Raw genomic sequence first — 6,623 nt, forward strand, 5'->3', positions numbered from 1 at the left:
GCCAGGGTAACTTTATTTCACAACATGATGCAAAAGAGATTAAAGTATACGTGGATGACATGACCTAGAGAGGGAGAGAATCATGACCAAATATTGAAGGAATTAGTTGAAAGACTAAGAAAGTACAAGTTGAGGCTTAACCATGCAAGGTGTTCATTCGGGGTGAAATCTAGGAAGTTGTTGGAATTTATGATGAGTGACAAAGGGATAGAAGTGGACCCTGATTAAGTAAAGGCTATTCAACCTATGCCAACTCCCAAGACTAAGAAGGATGTAAGGAGGTTCTTGGGAAGTTTGAATTACATTGCTCAATTTATATCCCAATTAACCACGACTTATGACCTCATCTTCAAATTGTTAAGGAGGAAGAATCTTGGAATTTGGAATAAGAATGTGAAGAAGCTTTCACGAAAATCAAGCAATACCTACTGAATCCACCCCTATCTATCGAGTTGAATTGAAAAATGGCAAGTTCTACTAGCTGAGTACAACATAGTATATATGACAAGGAAAGCCATGAATGTCATCGCCAATCACCTAGCTGACCATGTTGTGAAAGTTTATGGGCTGTTAAGATTTAATTTTTTTGGATAAAAATATGCTTTCAGTCGAGTAAGGGAAATCAGATTGTTGGATTAATAAAAATATGTACTTTGAGGGTGTTGTGGTAATAGAGTGGGGGCAGTGCTAATCTTTCCTAATAAGAAACAGTATCCGGTTTTAGTTAAGTCGCAATTTGGGTACACTAACAACACAACTGAGTTTGAAGCTTGCATTTTAGAGGTTGCATTAGAGCTAAACATCAGAAAGATAGATGTGTATTGGAGACTCGATTTTGATTATTTGTCAAGTGAAAGGACAAGGGCAAACCAAGGACGAGAAGTTGAGACCTTGCCAAGAATACTTGTCTAGATGGGCTAGAGAATTTGAGGAAATAAAGTTCACTCATCTAGGAAGGGAATGAAACCATTTTGATGTTTTGGTCACGCCAGCTTCTATGGTTAGAATAGACTTTGGGCACAAGGTACAACCAATACACATTGATATAAGAAATAACTTAGCTCACTGTTGCTCAGTTTGAAAGAGAAATAGATGGAAACCCTGGGTACTATGATATCAAGAATTTCATCCAAAACCATACATATCCCGTGGGGGCATCCAAAAATCAACAAGAAGACGTTGAGGAGGTTGGCAATGGATTTCTATCTTGATAGGGAAACTTTGTATAAGAAATCATTTGACGAAACTTTGTTGAGATGTTTCGATGACGTGAAAAAAGTGGTGAAGAAATTTATGGAAAGATATTTGATCCATCGATATGGTCCACTAGAAAAATTAATAATGCCAGAACTTCAATAGCAAGATGATAATAGAACTCTGCGCTAAATGAAAAAATCAAGTATGCCAATTCCTCGCCATACAAGCCAAAGATGAATAGTGCGGTAGAAGCTTCTAACAAAAATATCAAGAAGATTATTTAGAAAATGGTATTCACTTACAAGGATTGGTATGAGATGTTGTCATTTGCCCTTCACACGTACCCCACTGCAATCCGAACCTCAATAAGAGTCACCCTGTATACGTTGGTATATGAAATGGAGGCGGTAATACCTTTAGAAGTTGAAATCCCCTCATTAAGAGTATTGATAGACTTTGAGCTAGAAGAGTTAGAATGGGACAAGGTTAAATGTGAACAGTTGAATCTGATAAGTGAAAAGAGGATAGCCGCAATCTGTCATCATCAACTTTATCAAAGAAGGATGGCCAAATCATACAACAAGAGGATTCGACCTTGAGGGTTCCACGAAGGAGATCTTATATTGAAGAAAATGTTGTCTTTTACCAGGAGAAGGTCAGAGTAAATGGACGCCGAACAATGAGGGCCCTTTAGTGGTACAAAAAGCATTTTTTGGAGAAGCTTTAATTGTTATCTAGAATGGATGGAGAAGATCTATTTAGGCCCGTGAATTCTGACTCTGTAAGGAAATATTACGCTTGATGTATTTCGTAATTTCCCAATCAACAAAATTAAAGTCTGACCATGAATTCTCTTTGTAAAGAGCCTTTTATATATATATATATATATATATATATATATATATATATATATATATATATATAAAACATATGATCTCATAGCATTTGAAATCTTTTACTTAAAAGAACTTTTTACACATGACTAAAGAGATGACTCCATCAATTGGAGAGCACCAAATCAGATCTTCTTGACATATAGTTGCATTCCACACTAGGGGGCAATAAAAGATTATTTCCTGAAAGGTTTTACATGTTTTCAAAACGGGATGAGGGCCCGTAGATTTGAAAAAGATAAAGCATTTAACAAAAGCATGACAAAGAGGCAAGGACAAGTCGTAAATTTGGAGAAAAAAAGGGGCTACTTGTAAAAAAGTCGAAGACTTCTTCCCCAAGATATGATAGGAGGCAACACGAGAGATGAATCCAGCATACGATTTCAAAAGCAAGCTCATGTTGAGAGGGAGTCTCACGAACAAGAAGATGAGGATGGGGCCTATGTTTCAAAACCAGGTACGAATGCATGCATTGCATCTAATCATAAATCATTGCATGTATGTTTTTTTTTGGATCGTTACAGGAGATCTTAGTGCATTCCAACAAGATTATGGACGAAGAAAGAATCATTGAGTTGATTCTAGAACAACAAGAAGAGAAGATAAGGATTCTCAAACCCTGCCAGCAGGAAGAACGACATCGATAGCATTCGGTAAAAAGGAATCGCCAGATGGGATTCCAAGTTGTTTGAGATCGCTAGAAGGGATCTCGTATTTTGATATTCGTCAATGGAGGTCGCCAGAAGGGACCTCATATTTCATGTTTGAATAAAAGGAATCGCCAGATGGGATTCCAAGTTGATGGAGATCGCCAGAAGGGATCTCGCATTTCACTATTTGGAGGTCGCCAGATGGGACCTCATATTTCATGTTGGATAAAAGGGAATCGCCAGATGGGATTCCAAATTGTTTGAGATCGCCAGAAGGGATCTCGTATTTCGATGAAGGTCGCCAGAAGGGACCTCATATCTCATGTTTCACTATTTGGAGGTCGCCAGATGGGACCTCGTATTTCATGTTGGTTAAAAAAGGAATCGCCAGATGGGATTCCAAGTTGGTTAAAGGAGATCGCCAGAAGGGATCTCATATTTCGATATTCATCCAAGGAGGTCGCCAGAAGGGACCTCATATTTCAGCTTTGAATAAAAGGAATCGCCAGATGGGATTCCAAGTTAAAGGAGATCGCCAGATGGGATCTCATACTTCGACATTCATCAAGGAAGGTCGCCAGAAGGGACCTCATATTGAAACCATTTCTTAGAAAAGCATTGGAGTTTACTAAGAATTCTTCCCCCTGGGTAGGTCACCCATATAATGAGACCATTATTTTTCTTGGGTCGGTCACCCCTACAATGAGACCATCATTTTTCTTGGGTCGGTCACCCGTACAATAAGACCAACATTTTTCTTGGGTCGGTCACCCGTACAATGAGACCAGCATTTTTCCAGGGTTAGTCACCCGTACAATGAGACCAACATTTTTCCAGGGTTCGTCACCCGTACAATGAGACCAGCATTTTCCAGGGTTCGTCACCCGTACAATGAGACCAGCAGCAGGGTTCGTCACCCGTACAATGAGACGAGCAGCACTAGGGTTCGTCACCCGTACAATGAGACGAGCAGCACTAGGGTTCGTCACCCGTACAATGAGACCAGCTTATTTCTAGGGTTCGTCACCCGTACAATGAGACCAGCTTTTTTCTAGGGTTAGTCACCCGTACAATGAGACCATTTTTTACACATTCTTTTGTTTTGGTTAAATGAGGTCGCCAGATGGGATCTCATGTAGCTTTGGTAAAAGGGAATCGCCAGATGGGATTTCAGGTTAACCGAGTTACACAGTTTAGTTCCAGTTGAATGAGGTCGCCAGATGGGATCTCATGCAGCACTAGGGTTCGTCACCCGTACAATGAGACCAGCATTTTTCTTGGGTCGGTCACCCATACAATGAGACCAGCATTTTTCTGGGTAGGTCACCCATACAATGAGACCATTCTTCATTTTTTTTCTGGGTAGGTCACCCATACAATGAGACCATTATTTTTCTTGGGTAGGTCACCCATACAATGAGACCATTACGCATTTTTGTATTTGGTTGTGAGTAAAGGAATCGCCAGATGAGATTCCAAATTGATTGAGATCGCCAGAAGGGATCTCGCATTTCGATATTGGTCAAAGGAGGTCGCCAGAAGGGACTTCATATTTTAGCCTTGGTTAAGAAGAATCGCCGGATGGGATTCCAAGTTTTTGGGGTTAAAAGAGATCGCCAGAAGGGATCTCGAGATGACTAAATTTTGATCATAGTTTTTGGGTTGAGGAGGATTGCTGTAAAGACAAAGTTTCAGAGCGATCAAGCTCCAACCAAATCAGTTTCGAGAGTTCAGTTTTGGTTTATCTTTATAAATCTTACTGCGCAAAACCTCTGCTCCGTAAGCTTTATAAAGAGGGGGCATCTGTTGTAACCCATTTTTGGGTCCCCACAAAAATAAATAAAATAAATAGCCAAAAGAGGCTAGAAAAATAACAGGAGGCAGAAGCGCTCAGAAAGTGGTCAGAAAAATTGGTCAATGAGGTTAAAAATACAAAGATTCGATTTTTGACAGTATTTTCTTGAAGGATGAGAGCCCTATTGAGAAGGAAAATTTGAATTTTGAGGAGAAGCCCAAATTTGGATGTTTGTGGACTTAATTGGATTTTTATTTGAATTTATAAAGGATTTGATTGCATGAAAAAATTGATTTTTAAGTCAATTTGGGCTTTAATTAGAAGAAATTAAAGTTCTGGGCTAAAATAAAATTTTTAGGATTTTTATTGGGTCAAATCAGGGGCTTAATTGCATAAATATTGAAGTTTAAGGGTCAATTATGGACTTAGTTGAGAAAATCCGAAACCAGGGACCAATTTGGAAAATGTGCCTTAATTTACTGTTCACTTTCTTCCTCAAAAAGTTGCCTGAGTGGCTGCTTTCCAGGCGAGTTTTCCTGCTTGTGTGGCCTCCAAATCTGACCACACGTGCACCAACATGTTCACATGCAACCCCTTTATCCCAGATAATGGTCTGGTCGGGTCGGAAATGTTAGAAACGGCTCCGTTGAGTGGCTCAAAGTGGCCACCTCGGGCAGTTCACAGCCTTGAGCTGCCAAATTTGGCAGCTCGAGGTGTACACTTTGAGCCAACGGTTAAGATGCTTCCCAACTGAATCAAGGGCTGCAATTTTTCCCCAATATATACAAGATTTCCCTCTTCCACAGCCTATAAATAGAGTCGGATTTGATGATCTGAAGGGGGGAGAAATTCGGGTCCAAAGTCAGCCAAAAACCAGCATTTTCGCCCAATTTCTGCAGATTTTTTCTTCTCCTCCCTCAGCTCCCACACAGAAGACCTTCCCTTTTTAGCTGAACACAAACTCACGGTTTTCTCTCCCAACCAAGAGGCAGCCGGCGCAACTCTCCCTCTCCACAACAGCCGTCACCGCTCCTCCCCCTTTCTCAGCCAAGACTTTCCCTCTGCACACAAGCTTTCCTTCTCCCTCAGCAGCCCCTGTTTGTACTCAAACCAGCAGCCCATGTACACCCACACCATCTTCCCCAAACCATGACCACCATATCCCCCGTAAGCACCAGCCCTCACTCCCCTTTTCTTACCGTGAGCCTGCCAGCCATAGCAGCAGTAACCATCTCTGCTCAGTAGAGACAGCGGCAGCTCACAAGAAAACAGAAAAAGAGAGCAAGAAACCAGAAGTCTATCCTCCTCAGCACCGTGTCTACAACACGTCCAGCACTGCAGCAAACCTGGCTCCACCGGGAATAGAGAGCAGGGACGTCTTTCGCGAGCAGTAACCAGTCGTCTCCCTCCATTTCGCCTCCAGCCGTTGTCTAGCAGGTAAGCCTTTTATTCCCAGCTTTTGCATGCATTTTTGCATTTTGTTACTGTTCAAGTGAAATTTAATTCACTTGAACAGTAACCGGGTAAGGCATGTGTATTTTTATTTGTAAAAATAGAAATCTAGCATTTAAAATACCCGGTTTTCGTCAAAAAAAAAATGTTTATTAAAAAAAAAATGTTTTGTTTTCATGCATACGGCCAATACACTAACATGTTTTGAATGTTATTTTTATATATAAAAAATATTGGAAGTTTTTGAAAATGTGTTTTCGCATAGATTTCTTAAACACAAATTATTTTCTTGCATTTCTGGATTTTACAACATGTTTGTAAAACTCCAAAGGGTATTGGCCAATATTCCAAAAACTATAAAAATCTTATTTTGGGAGGAGAAATTGTATTTATTATTCACCGCTAATGTTTGGATGAAGAAATCTTTATAAGGATGAACATCCAAAATATTATTGGGAGTAATAAATCCGCACACATCCTTGAAAGAAGCTTTGATTGTAATCGAGGACATTTCAAAATTTTAATTTTTTTTTTTACTCCACGGTTTACGAGTCGTGAAAGTATAAAATTGGTTTTTTAAGAGTTGTGAATTTTCTTAGATTTCTTTTTTTCCTTTTCCTTGCGATTTACGAGTCG

This window comes from Populus alba, chromosome 16, assembly GCF_005239225.2.
Source record: "Populus alba chromosome 16, ASM523922v2, whole genome shotgun sequence".
Lineage (NCBI taxonomy): Eukaryota > Viridiplantae > Streptophyta > Magnoliopsida > Malpighiales > Salicaceae > Populus > Populus alba.